The following is a 14,943-nucleotide window of genomic DNA, read 5'->3' on the forward strand; positions in this document are numbered from 1 at the left end:
TGTAGGTTAATTGACTTCAGGAAAAATGTAAATAGTTCCTAGTGTGCAGGATAATGCTGTTGTATGGGGTGATTGCTGGTTGGTGGAGACTCGGAGGACCTAACGTTTCCATTCTATATCTTTAAAGTCTAATATGGAAATGGCTGATCCTTACTTCAATGCCACTTTTCTGACCTAATTCATAACCTCTCGGTTCTTTCAATATCCGAATACCTATCAATCTCTGACCCGGTAACAGAGCTTCCACAGCGTTCATGGGCAGAGAATTCCAACGATTCACTATTTATGGGCTAAGAAAAGTTTTCTCAAGTCAGTCGGATGTCCAATGACTTATTCAGTCTGTGACCCTTGGTTCTAGACACGCCACCCAGGGGAAAGATAATTAGTGCAGCAAGCCTCCGCTGTCTCCATGATAGTGAATTCCACGGGGTCACCATCCTGTGCATTGAGATATTTATCCTGTACTCATTTCTGTGTGCATAGCTGAGACTGTGTCTCCTGGTACTGAACTCCTGGAAGAATGTTTTATGTTTCATTAAGTTCATCTCTCATTTTTTTACAAATCCTTGAGAGATTTGACCAAATCTGCTTAATTTATATTCGTCTGACAAAACCTGAATTCCTTCATTGTGCATCGTCTATCCTAAGTGTATCTGTCCTAGCTGAGGAGACCAGATTTGTATACAATAATCCAGATGCAGTCTCAGTAGAGTTGTAAGTAATTCCAATAAAAAACTTCTACCCTGTCCTCGATTTCCCTTAGAATTAAATTCTAATGTGTTTTATTCTTTCTCATGTGCTGTATGCACAGATTCAACTTTTAGTAAGTCAAATATATGGATACTCAGGTCTCTCTGAGAAGCAAATCTGCCAATCTCTGAACACGTTTGAAAAAATCCTTTGTTTTTCCATTTTCTCTACCAAAGTGGATTGCCCCAAATTATCCTCAACTGTCTTTATTGCTCTGTTTTTGTTACCTGCTGTCCAATCTGTGGGAACTGCCCTGGGGACTGTGTGATTATGGAAGATGACACCTGGTGTGTTCACGATATCCATAGCCACCACCTGCAGAACCTTGGGATGAAGGTCATCAGATCCTGGGAAGTTATTGGTTTAAGTTCTTCTATCATCTTTAAAGGACTCGTATTAACTTTTGATAACCTCAATGATATACTGGCACCTACACACTTAGTATTTATGTGCTTGTTAACATGTAGATAGCCTGTTACTGAATACGGAGTTAGTTATCGTCTTATAGCATAAATGTGTATAGGCAAATTAGATACTACTTTGGCATAGGGCTTGGTTTTCTTGTTGAGTGCTTATCCTGGTGTTTTCGCACAAGTACTTTGTGTTTTAATACTAATTTAAGTGGGAACCTCATTGCTTTAAAAAATATACTCTGTTTTATGTTTCTTGCTAGATTATATACATATTCTACTTTCTCTTTCTCCAATTTCTTAGTTGGCCTTTGCAGATTTTTTTTTTTTAATCCTTTGCTAACCGTTCTTTTTTGCAAATTTATAAACCTTTTTTTTTGATCTAATAGTATGTTTAACTTACTTTGTGAACCACAGTTAGACTGTCTTCCTGTGAGGTTTTATGCTTTAAGGAAATATATATGTGTTGTAAACCATGTTGCTATCTTTTCAATGATGGCCATTTTTTGTTTAAAGACAGACTTTTTAATGTAGTTACACTAATTCCTTACCCAATTCATATTTCATATCTTCAGAATTTGCTTTGCATAGTTTTAAGGACTTAATTGCAGAATTAACTAAATTGCGTTCAGAGTAAAATAATATTATATTATGATCAATCAGCCCTCAAACTTGCTTATCTTCAATATTATTAATTACTTTGTTTGTGCTTAAAATAACTCTTACAGACGGTCATTTTCTCTAAACCTATGGTTATCTATTATTTCTCTGCCTTGTGAACACAGGCACAAACTTTTTTTTAAACCCTTTTTTTATTTTCCAATATAATTTCTCTTGCCTCAGTCAATAAGCATTGCACATTAACCTCTTCTGATCACTTACAAGTTTTTTTTAAATGTTGTTCACAAGATTACTCGGACATTCTACTTGTAATTCTCAATTTCTTGATCAACCTTTGCTGAATTCTGACATTTTCTGAATCCTGCACATTTTGACAATACTATCAGCATTAATCTTTGGTCAATTAGGGAAAGAAATGGGAAATAAGTGATGTGTGATCATTGGCGAGGATTAAGGACTAGGCAAGATAAAAGTGGCAGAGTCGGCAGGTATAGTGGAGGAAAAAGGACACAAAGTGTTGGGATAACTCAGCGGGTCAGGCAGCATCCCTGGAGAACTTGGAGAGGCAACGTTTTGGGTCGGACCCTTCAGACTGAATTATTCGACTGACTGCACATGTTGGCAGCACTATCAGTCAGATCTGAGGAAGGGTCCCGACCCGAAACATCATCTAGCATAGGAAGGAATTGTGGATGCAGGTTTATACCAAAGATAGACATAAAATGTTGGTGTAAATCAGCGGGTCAGGCAGGTTCTCTAGAGAAAAGAAATATGTGACGTTTCGGGTTGAAAACCTTCCTGAAAATGAGTCTTTAGCGGGAACCTTTTGTGTAAGAAAAAAGACCAGTGCTTGGAACGGCAATACTGAGAGAACCGAATCAACGTGGAAACAAAAGGTCGACGAGGCTCAGTAAAGCAAGTCTTGCCGCCAGCGTTAATACAGTTAAGACTATTTATTTCGTTAAGCTGAAGCGGCGCCCACACCACCAACCCTGTTTCCAGCCACACTTAAGAGCTGATCTAGAAATTGTCATTTAACGTATAAAGAGAACTGCAGCTGTTGGAAATAGGAAATTTTTACCAAAAAAAACAGTAAATGCCGGAACCAAGTCGGGCACCTGGCGAGTAACGTTAAATGTTAGCCGTGGAAAGTTAACTGCTTTCCTTCCACAGCTGCTGCCCGCCACGCTGAGAGTTTTTATGCCGATCATTCGCGGTTTAATTCCGGGCGAATGCACTGCATCCGACGGCTCCAAGGAAGGGCTGGGTCCCGGAGAAGGAGCGAGGGGTGAGGGAGGGAGGGAGAAGGGGTGAGGGAGGGAGGGAGGGAGAAGGGGGAAGGGAGGGAGGGAGAAGGGGGGAGGGAGAAGGGGGGAGGGAGAAGGGGGGAGGGAGGGAGGGAGAAGGGGGGAGGGAGGGAGGGAGAAGGGGGGAGGGGTGAGGGAGGGAGGGAGGGAGGGAGGGAGAAGGGGTGAGGGAGGGAGGGAGGGAGAAGGGAGGGAGGGAGAAGGGAGGGAGGGAGAAGGGAGGGAGGGAGGGAGAAGGGAGGGAGGGAGGGAGGGAGGGAGGGAGGGAGGGAGGGAGGGAGGGAGGGAGGGAGGGAGGGAGGGAGGGAGGGAGGGAGGGAGAAAGAAAGAAAGAAGGGGGAGGGAGGGAGAAGGGGTGAGGGGTGAGGGAGGGAGGGAGGGAGGGGGGTTAGATCTCTCCGCCAGGTTAGTGTCGGGTCTGGAAGCGGGTAACCAGGGTTGCTCATGGATGTTACTCCATCCCCCGCAGGACGGCGTGTTGCTGATGGAGAATTGGGGCAATGCGCCGGTATAATTGACCCTGTAAATGACGCCAGCTTTGTGTGTGCAATTCTGACATAGTCTGCTTTCCATCGGCTGCAACCCTCCAGCCTAGCGCGGCTGTTTGGAGGTGATCAGACGGGAGCTGAGACCGGTCGGGGATGGGGATGGGGATGGGGATGGGGATGGGGCAGGGCGCTGATATCCCCGCGTGTCGGAGCTCGCAAACAGGGACAACATTCAGGAACATCTCCGGGGAAAACCGGGAGAAACGTCTCTGACTTTCCCTTTCACAGAGTAACGGTGGTGGTGGGGGGGGGGTCAAACGGGGAAACATCACAGTGTTAACGGCCGCAGAAGGTATGGGCAATAATAACTTTCATTGTTTAACAAGTGATGGTAAGAACAGGGCGGCACAATGGCGCAGTGGTGGAGCTGCTAGTTACAGCGGAGAGACCTCGGGTCGATCCTGACCTCGGGAGCTCTCTGTGTGGAGTTTGCACATTCTCCGTGCGACCGCGTGAGTTTCCTCCGGGTGCTCCGGTTTCCTCCCACATCCCAAACAATGCATCTCAAATACACAAACACGCTTCACATGTACAAGTACTTGCGGGCATGTGGGTTAATTGCGCTCCGTAAATTGTTCCTAATGTGAAAGAGGAATGATACATCCCTGACTAGTGTGAACGGGTCAGCGTGGACTCGGTGGGGCTGTCTCTAAACTCTAAACAGAATAAATTAAATATTACAATACAAAATATGTCAGAGAAAACAGTCAAAGCTGCAATTGTATCAATTTGGATGATGTTCCCTTCACTCTCTTTATCTCTCCTGTACCCAAGCTCCCTCCAACCCGCCGCAGATTACCCGCACCCTGGTTAGAAAAGGCTCCTCCGTTTACCTGAGCCTCCTCTGTACAGCTGCGAAATCGCGGTCCCGGGAGCTGGACATCAAGTGGATCGTGAACGGCTCCGAGGTTGACAGCGGCGCCGAGCTCCATGTCCAGCCGTGGCCAGAAGACCTCTTCCAGGTCTCCAGCTCTTTGGAGGAGCAGCACCCAGCTCGGAACGGGACGGTCTACACCTGCCAGGTCTCCTATCCCGACAAGCGGGTGCGATCCCAGGTTTACGTTTACAAATCCGACGCTGAAGGTACGGTCATTGTTGCAGGTTCTCAAATGATAACCCCCCCACACCCCCACCCCACGGGGATGTAATCGGATGTATTGAGCTTGAGAGGAATAGATCGGGTTGGCGCACAATCTTTCCCCAGAGTATGGGAATCGAGAACGAGAGGACATAGATTTAAGATGAAGGGGAAAAGATGTGTGAGAGAGGGGTAAAAAGGGATAATTGATTTAGACTAAGGACCCTGAGAAATAGCTGAGGAAGGGGATAATGAGCTCTCATTATAATAGGAATCTGAGGGGTAACTATTTCACACAAAGGGTGGTGGGTGTATGAGACGAGCTGTCAGAGGAGGTAGTTGAGGCAGGGACTGTCACAACGTTTAATAAACAATTAGACAGCTACATAGATAGAACAGGTTTAGAGGGATATATTGGCCAAACGCATGCAGATGGGACGAGTGGAGATGGGACATGTTGGTCGGTGTGGGCAAGTTGGGCCAAAGGGCCTATTTCCACTGGCTGTATACGGTCTAGGTCTATGTGACTCTATAACCGTTTTAGGAATTCAGCCCAACGCCAGCTCTCTAGGTTTGTGGGGAATGGCAAGAAATGCCCCAGCGACCCTCACATCCATTAAAGAATACATGCACTGTTATGAAACATGGTTTACAACTGTTTCGCCAGAGGGACCGGAGCGGAATGTAGTCATGTGCTGAAAATTCCGATCATGTGGCTTACGGGATGATATATAACCCGCTCTGTCCACTCATAGAAACATAGAAAATAGGTGCAAGAGGAGGCCATTCGGCCCTTCGAGCCAGCACCGCCATTCAATGTGATCATGGCTGATCATCCACAATCAGTAGCCCGTTCCTGCCTCCTTGAGAAAACATTTCTTCACACAGAGAGTGGTGAGTCTGTGGAATTCTCTGCCACAGAAGGTAGTTGAGGCCAGTTCATTGGCTATATTTAAGAGGGAGTTAGATGTGGCCCTTTTTGCTAAAGGGATCAGGGGGTATGGAGAGAAGGCAGGTACAGGCTACTGAGCTGGATGATCAGCCATGATCATATTGAATGGCAGTGCAGGCTCGAAGGGCCGAATGGCCTACTCCTGCACCTATTTTCTATGTTTTTCTATGTTTCTCCCCTTATCCATTGATTCAGCTAGCCCTAAGAGCTATATCTCGTTTGAATGCATACAGTGAATTGGCCTCCACTGCCCTCTGAGGCAGAGAATTCCACAAATTCACAACACTCTAATTGGCCTTCCCCTTATTCTTAAACTGAGGCCCCCAGTTCTGGAATCCCCCAACATCAGGAACATGTTTCCTGCCTCTAGCTTGTCTAATCCCTTAATATTTTTTGTATGTTTCTATAAGATCCTCTCTCATCCTTCTAAATTCCAGTGTTTACAAGCCCAGTCATTCCATTCTTTCACTATATGACAGTCCCGCCATCCCGGGAATTAACCTCGTGAACCTAAGCTGCACTCCCTCAATAGCAAGAATGTCCTTCCTCAAATTAGGAGACCAAAACTGCACACAATACTCCACGTGTTGTCTCACCAGGGCCCTGTAAAACTGCAGAAGGACCTCTTTGCTCCTATACTCAAATCCACTTATGGCCAACATGCCATTAGCTTTCTTCACTGCCTTCTGTACCTTCATGCTTACTTTCAGTGACTGATGTACAAGGACACCCAGATCTCATTGAACTTCCCCTTTCCTGAATGTGACTCCATTCAGATAATAATCGGCCTTCTTTTTCTTGCCACTAAAGTGGATAACCTCACATTTATCCACATGAAAACTGCATCTGCCCACTCACCCAACCTATCCAAGCCACCCTGCATCCTCTTCACAGTTCACACTGCCACCCAACTTTGTGTCATCGGCAAATTTGCTAATGTTACTTTTAATTCCTTCATATAAATCATTAATATATATTGTAAATAGCTGCGGTCCCAGCACCGAGCCTTGCGGCACCCCACTAGTTAATGCCTGCCATTCTGAAAGGGGCACATTAATTTTTCTCTTTGTTTCCTGTCCGCCAACCAATTTTCTGTCCATGTCAATACCCTACCCCCAATACCATGTGCTCTAATTTTGCAGAAAAACAGACTCCCCGGGGCCTCCGTTCTCACCCCGCCTGCTTCCATTGACTGTGATCCTTCGAAGTTTGCCGGCTTCACTGTAGTGTTATTGTAGAACAGTTTTGATCATTTAAAATGAATTAAAAGCAGCAGAGACGTGGGTTAGATGCTGACCTTGGGTGCTGTCAGTCTGGAGGTTGCATGTTTGTCCTGCGACCATGTGGGTCACCTCTGGCTGATCTGGTTTCCTCCCACCTTCCAAAGACGCGCGAGTTTGTATGTTAATTGGCCTCAGCAAATTGTCCTTTTTTTCTCCTGATGCAGGTGACACTGCAAAAATTACTTTGTTCAAAAGAAACCTGTGCCACGTTTTGTTAATGTACAGTTTCAAAAATACCTAAAAAGGATAGTTTTGTTTTTGCATATGTACTGAAAAATACAGACATCTTTACTCGAGAGTAAAGATTGTAAATAATCTTGCTTAAAGAATTCAAAAGAAAATTGCCCTCTGAAATAAATCGTTGAAATAAATTACCCCTTGCCCCCGGTCCCATTTTCTGTCAACAGTCCTGCAGCGAATGAAAACAAACCCAATCTCTCTAGGAAAAAAACATCACGTTGTGGCCTTTTTCTTTCCATTATCTTTTCTCTCTTTATGCTGTGGCAATTTTTCTTCTGTTTTGCTCCTCGGTGCTTTAGTTTTCTTTGGTTTAATCATTCCATCCATTTCCAAGTTAAGCAAATTGTCCCTGGTGTGTAGGGAGTGGATGCTAATTTGGGATAACATAGAACTAGGGTGAGGAGGCATGGACTGGGTGGCCTGTTTCCACGCTGTATCATGAAACTAAACTATAAGGGCATAGGAGTACCGATTAAACAACACTCTGGAAAATCAGTAGAAAGGAACTGCAGATGCTGGTTTGAACCGAAAATAGACACAAAGTGGTTGGGTAACTTTGTGGGACAGGCAGCATCTCTGGAGATATAGGATGGGTGCTGTTTCAGGTCGGAACCCTTCTTCAGACTCTTATTCCGATAATGAAGATTGTTAAATCTGTTCGTCTGGCAAAGGGCCTGCCAGATTAATAGTTTATTTTCCAGATCCATTTGGACGTTCAATTGCATCAATAAGATACAGTTGAATTTGCATGCAGCTGACTTCCCTTCAAGCAAGTTGTATTTGTGTAGATGAGAAAGCTCCTGCCAGCCTGTGTCAGAATTGCATAGTTTGCTCCATTTTAAATGTTGGGGAGATGAACAACAGAGGACTGACGGGTTCTTCATCCATCAGGGGAGGGACAACCATAATGATGTGGTAGCGGTGAGAGGTACCAGAAGAGAATGGAGAAAGCAAACTAAAACTGTTCTCTTCTACCAATTTAATTTGAAACTGTTCTATTCTACCAATTGCCTCACTGCCTCCCCTCCCCCCTTAACATTAAAAGCTTACGAGTGATATATAAACCAGTGTTATTTGCAACCACTATGTTCACTTATCAGGATGTGGTATTGTCAGATTATATACATGTTTACTTTGCAGGCATGGATGTTGTTTTGTTCACACATTTCTTGTGGTCTGATTAACTATGTAATAGAATACCATGTAATAGTATTTGCTACTTGTGTGCACTTTGCAGAGGCAGAATCAGCAGTTGTTTCCTGGTGGATCTACATCTGTTTAGGGTGTGGAGCCTTACTTATAATCCTGCTTGTGACAGCCACATGTTGTTTATGCAAACGTAAGTGTGCAAGATAGTTTTTTTTAATATTTCACAAAATTAGATTAAAATGTTCCAAGTGACCTTGTAAATAAGGTGTATTTATCTTAAGTAATTATACTCTGATTTAATTGATAATTCAGTTAACCGGAGAAGGAAAGTTGACATTCTGCAAATACAAATAAAACGATATTGACTACAGATCAGAAGAGAACCTGCTCAATTATTGAAGATAGGCACAAAATGCTGGAGTAACACAGGCAGCATCTCTGGAGAGAAGGAATGGGTTCCAGGAATGGGATACCGCCTGTCCCGCTGAGTTGCTCCAACATTTTGTGTCTATCTTTGGTTTAAACCAGCATCTGCCGTTCCTTTCAACACTCATTCCAAGAATCAGAGGTTAAGGGTAGAAGGCAGGACAATGGGGTTAGGAGGGAGCGATAGATCAGCCATGATTGAATGGCGGAGTAGACTTGATGGGCCGAATGACCTAATTCTACTCCTATTCCTTATGACTCCTCAATTGCTGGTTTGACACATGGATTTTGTAATCCCTCGGTTATGGCAGGAAAAGCAAAAGTTGGATTAGCACCAGATACATTTATTTCACAAATTGGATCACCTACCATATTGTGTACGAAGGAACTGCAGATGCTGGTTTACACTGAAGATAGACACAAAATGCTGGAGTAACTCAGCAGGTCAGGTATATCTCTGGAGAAAAGGAATAGGTGATGTTTCAGGTCGAGACTCTCAGTCTGAAGAAGGGCCTCAACCCAAAACTACACTTATTCCTTTAGTCCAGAGATGCTGCCTAACCTGTTGAGTTACTCCAGTCTTTTGTGTCTATGTTCACTTGCCGTATTGGTTTGCTCAATTCAGTATTCTTAAACAGCAGTTTAAACAAATTTTTCCGCTTTTTTCCAATAATAAACTCCCAACCTTAGTTAACAATCTAAGTAGCTGCACCAGGTTAACTGGACCCAGCCCCACTGTATCAAAAGGCCATAAAACAACTTAGCTTTTAACCTACTTAAGGTTTGTTACCTCTCTCATAATGCAATGCCTGATGGTCACTCTCCACCTCTTAAACCAGTTGTAGCTAATTTGGGGCATAAATATTCAGGCAAAAATCAGAAACTGTGCTGACACTGCCTGACCCGAGTGGTTCCAGTATTTTCGGTTTTATTTCAGATTTTCAGCAGCTGCGTTATTTTGCTATGGACATAGACCCCAATACAATGTACTTGGATTGATAACGAAGGATAGTTGCATTGGTCAAAAGCTAAATATCATTCTATTGACATTTGTAATGATACCTTAAATAACACATGGATTTGAGGGTTGATGAGAAACAACGGCATTGAAAACATTTAGACAAGTGTAGCATAATGTGCTTGATATTGCAATAATAAAAATCCAATAAATTATATTAAGTTTACAGCAGTATTTTACAGCCAAAATGGGGTCTACTAGATCATCAACCTGAATTCATTAGTGTAACTCAAATGTAATTGGAACAATGAGAGATGATGTGGTTGAGTACAGATCATCTGTGTGGTTTTGGTACAGATCTGGACAGGAAATTAATCTGAGGGGGATGTAGAGGCAAATAAAGTAGATATCAGATTCCACGTGGGATTGGGGATAGTGCAGGTAGATCAAACCTGAATTTATTCAAAGGAAAAGCATGGTCAAAAGGATTAAATGACAATCTGGGTTCTATTCACCTTCTGGAGGTATGTGTTTTCACACTTCTATACCTTTGCCTGATGAGAGAGGGGAGAGGACAGAGTGTCCAGGGTGAGAGCCATAGCGTCATCGCCAGAGTGATACAGTGTGGAACCAGGCCCTTCAACCCAACTTGCCCACACCGGCCAACATGTCCCAGCCAGTCCCACCTGCCTGCGTCTTGTCCATATCCATGTACCTGTCTAACTGTTTCTTAAACATTCGGATTGTCCCAAACTCAACTACCTCCTCTGGCAGCTTGTTCCATGCACCCACCACCCTTCGTGTGAAAAAGTTACTCCTCATATTCCTATGAAATCTTTTCCCCTTCACCTTGAACCTATGCCCCCTGGTCCTCAATTCCCTCACTTTGGGCAAGAGATTCAGTGCATCTACCAGATTTATTCCTGTCATGATTTTATGCACCTCTATAAGATCACTCCTCATCCTCCTGCGCTCCAAGAAAGAGAGACCCATCCTACTCAGCCTCTGCCTACAGCTCAGACCCTCTAGTCCTGGTAACATCCTCATAAATCTTCTCTGAACCCTTTCAAGCTTGACAATATCTTTCACATAACATGGTGCCCAGAACTGAACATGATACTCTAAATGCTGTCCAACCAATGTCTTATACAACTGCAACATGACCTCCCAACTTGTCATCCCAACAAGTCATCCTTGTTTATGCTGGTGACCTTGCCGAGGCAGCATGAAGTGTAGATTTGTCTGTAATTATGTTTCCTGTCACTTTAATCTCTGCCAGGCAAAAGAAGAAACGATGATTACAGAAATGTTTGGGAAGAAAGGGTAAGCACACAGTAACACTTTATCAGCAACTCTGTAATTTGTTTAAAATGGGGGAAAAAAAGTAGACCGCAGTGGTAGGAAATTGAGCAAAGGCTTTGCCACTGGGTCTTCCCTTCTACAGTTTGTCCTGGAACTTAAACATGGTCGGCTGGCAAACATTTGATGGGATGAATGGCTTTCTTCCGTGTTGTAAGGAAATATGAAAATTAGAAATGAGCAATTATTCTATTTCCTCCATAGCCTTGAAGAACTGGTTTAATAATACAAAATAAACCTCTCCCTTATACTTCTATGCAAGGTAATAGTTCAATGAACTCTTGTTTTCCATGGTTCCTTGCTCAAGTACCTTTATCTAAAAGTGGCTCAAATTTTAACCAGTGGTGATTTTGGGGATGGAGGTAGAAGAAAAGCTTTGAAACATTGAGCATATTTGGGCCACACTTTACCAGAAACATATTGCGGCACAGTGGCTCAGCTTGTAGAGCTGCTGGCTCGCAGCGCCAGAGTCCGGGTTCAAGCCTGACCATGGGTGCTTTCCCCCCCGGGTGCTGTCTCTGTGTGGTTTGCACATTCTCTCTGTGACAGCGTAGGTTTCCTGAGTGCTCTGGTTTCCTCTCGCGTCCCATAAGACATGCAGGTTTCTAGGTTAATTGGTCTCTGTAAATTGCCCCTAACATGGAGGAAGTGAATGAGGAGGCATAACAGAACTAGTGTGAACGGGTGATCGTGGACTCAGTGGGCCAAAGGTCCCATTTCCATGCTACATCTCTAAACTAAGCATCCAAATATGGCGAGACCTTCGACTCGGCTGACAGGCAGGAGCAGATGATCAGTGGCAGAGGAGTGAAATGGGTGGACACATTGCAGAGCCACGGTTTAAAAATGACCCCAACAGCGGTAATGTGGGCCAGTGAGGCTCCAGATCTTTAATACCTCATCAGCACAAGGTAAAAACTACCAAAACAAAAACCGCTGAGGAGTTTAATGCCATCACTCAACATTTCATGAACCTCTTTTATGATACTACTTTTTAAACTTATGCAGACACCACCTAATCACAGGATGGCTCCCAGGACTGTGGATTCAAGAGATCTCACGAAAGGCAAAAAGCCCAAGCAGATGACCAGCAAAACAAGATGTCCCCACGTACAACCAAGAAGCCAACAGGAGCTTGGCAAAGTTATTTATGCTACACCACTGCACCGAAAGCAATAGGACTGAGGGATGAGAACTCTGTCCAGCCAAACTCAGGAACATTAGAACACTTGCAACAAGGAGGTTTATCTCCATTCTTCGATGTGTTTGACTTAAAGTTCAAATTATATATTAACAACACTTTTTAATAGGTTCAGTCTTGTCATCATATATTGTCTTCCTCTCATTGACTGTGTAAGCATGTGTTAAAAGTATGACATTAGTGATGGCACCTGTAGTTCATTATAATAGTTTTTTTGGTACTTGACAAAACTCTGCAAATCTCTTCATGCTACAAAAGAAGCATCAGGCAAATTATGGGATGAAAATCCTAGGAAAGTAAATATGCATTGGTCATTGGGGGGGGGGTGTTAATATTGGAGGATACTAGTATGTTAGTTACCTAAAATTGAAAAATTCAATGTTCAGAACATTAAGTGCTATTCCTCCAGCTTGCACGTGGCCCCACCCTTGCAATGGAGGAGACCCAGGACTGGAAGGTCAGCATGGAAATGGGAAGGGCAGTTACAATGGAAAGCAACCGGGAGATTCAGCAGGTCTTGGTGGATTAAGCGCAATTGCATGGATAAACTACACCTAGTCTACACGTTACATTAGTCCCACTTCCTTGTTTTATCAACTGAAGTCCATTGTACTTATAACTACACAGGAGGCCATCCTTCCCGCTGGGTCCATGCTGGCTTGTAGCAAAGTAATTCCATTGAAACCACCCCCCTTGCTTCTTTATGGGCTCTGTAACATAGCTCCTTTAATTTCAGTAAGACATGTTAATTTAATACATAAAATGCTGGAGTAACTCAGCAGATCAGGCAGCGTCTCAGGAGAGAAGGAATGGGTGTCGTTTCGGGTCGAGACCCTTCTTCAGACCGAAGAATAGAGTTGATGACAAACTCTGCATTTCCAAATTTAGGATTCCTCTTCATACCCAAGCAATGTGCATAATTATTCATTCCTCTTGGAACCAATTCCTATGTCATTTGGAGGCCACAGTGTCTTAACTTTTATTCATTACCCGAATATCTGGCTTCATCATTGAATATTTGGATCCATGATTTGATCCTCTAGATCTAAATTCACCCCCAAGTGAGTGTTTTCTAAATGCAATTTCTTCTCCTGGATTCTGCTGAACTCCAAACTAGCATTTTGCAATTACTTTCAAGAATATAAGTCTTCCTTAAAAAGCTCAAATGGAATAAAATGTGTTATTAGTTTATAAATTGGTGCGTATGGGTATCTGTTAGATAACGTTCACTGATATGCATGTATTATAATGGGGAGCGCCGTCTGCTAATTGAAAGTATTATGTGAATACTGGTACTGTATTGTACTGTACTGTATTGTGATGATGTGTGGTGCTAGTGGGAGGTTAGCAATCTTACTCATGACACAACCACAATTCTGTTCCATGAGGAGCACATTGCTCAAGGGAGAGGTGGCCTCTTTTATACCAGCACAAGTTACATTCTGTTCTTGGACTGTATTAGATGATTAACACGCGAAGAGAGAAACGTATCTATGCTCGAAGAGGAATTTCCTGGCAGTAACAACAGAGGTCGGAATGATGAGGGCAAAAAAAAAACAACCCAATATTTTAGTTTCAAAATTGCGAGGAGGGTTAAATTTAATCAGAGCTAACTGATCAAAGTAAGCGTTTTTTATTAGTTCTTTAAGACATGTGCAACTGTAAATTACAATGGGTAGATGAAAGATGTCTCCGCATCGCAGGCTGTTTATTGTTAGAAGAAAGGCTTCTATTTCTTTAGTCAAAGTCATTTCATCAAGATGACTTTAGTTTCAGTCTTGACTCAACAGGCACTGAAACATCAAAAACTTTCAATTATTTACACAAACGTTTTCTCAGCTGAGGTTTTATTGCTACAATAAAATTAAAGTGTTTAAGCACCGGCACTTTGGTATTGAGAAGATGTCTTAAAACAATTAAGCTTTATGTATTTCCAGAACACTTTGGTCATACGTGTGGGCTCAAGAGACAGGAGTCCTTGCTCAGTGCCTCCCTCCTTGCTTCTCAGCCCACCCATCCATCAATGCTCCAGACATGGAGACTGGCTATGTACCCAGCTCCAACCACAGACCACCCACACTCCTGACCGTCAGCTCCAACCATAGGCCATCCACACCCCCGATCCCTGCTCCAACCACAGCCACCCATGATCCCTACTCTGGCCACAGACCTGCTTATCGTTCTATCACACTATATATACATGCTGGGAGTAGGCACATACCCATCTGTGCGTCAACGTTAATACCCTGCAGTAGACATTGATCCCCATTCATCTTGGTCGTCCTTGCCACTGGATAAGGACTTTGTTCTGTGAAATCTGTGTTATAACTGATGTGATTTAGAGGTGTGACAACAGTATTATCTTTGGTCCCTGAAACATCAGACCCTCACAGAAAGAGGCCATAGAGACATCACTTCAGAACGCAGACACTTTAACATGGACATCGCTGTACAGAGGCACGGCAGGTGTAGGAGTGCATTAGGATCTTTCTCCTGACAAATGCTTGGTGTAGGACCGTGTGAAAACCAACACCCCGCCTCAGAGCAACAACTCCAGTCCAGCCATCGAGGGAGTGCAGGTCGTGACATCAAACCAGTAAAGAAGGGTCTCGACCTGAAACGTCCCCTATTCCTTCTCTTCAGAGATGCTTTCTATCTAAG

Source organism: Rhinoraja longicauda, chromosome 6, assembly GCF_053455715.1.
Source record: "Rhinoraja longicauda isolate Sanriku21f chromosome 6, sRhiLon1.1, whole genome shotgun sequence".
Taxonomy (NCBI): domain Eukaryota; kingdom Metazoa; phylum Chordata; class Chondrichthyes; order Rajiformes; family Arhynchobatidae; genus Rhinoraja; species Rhinoraja longicauda.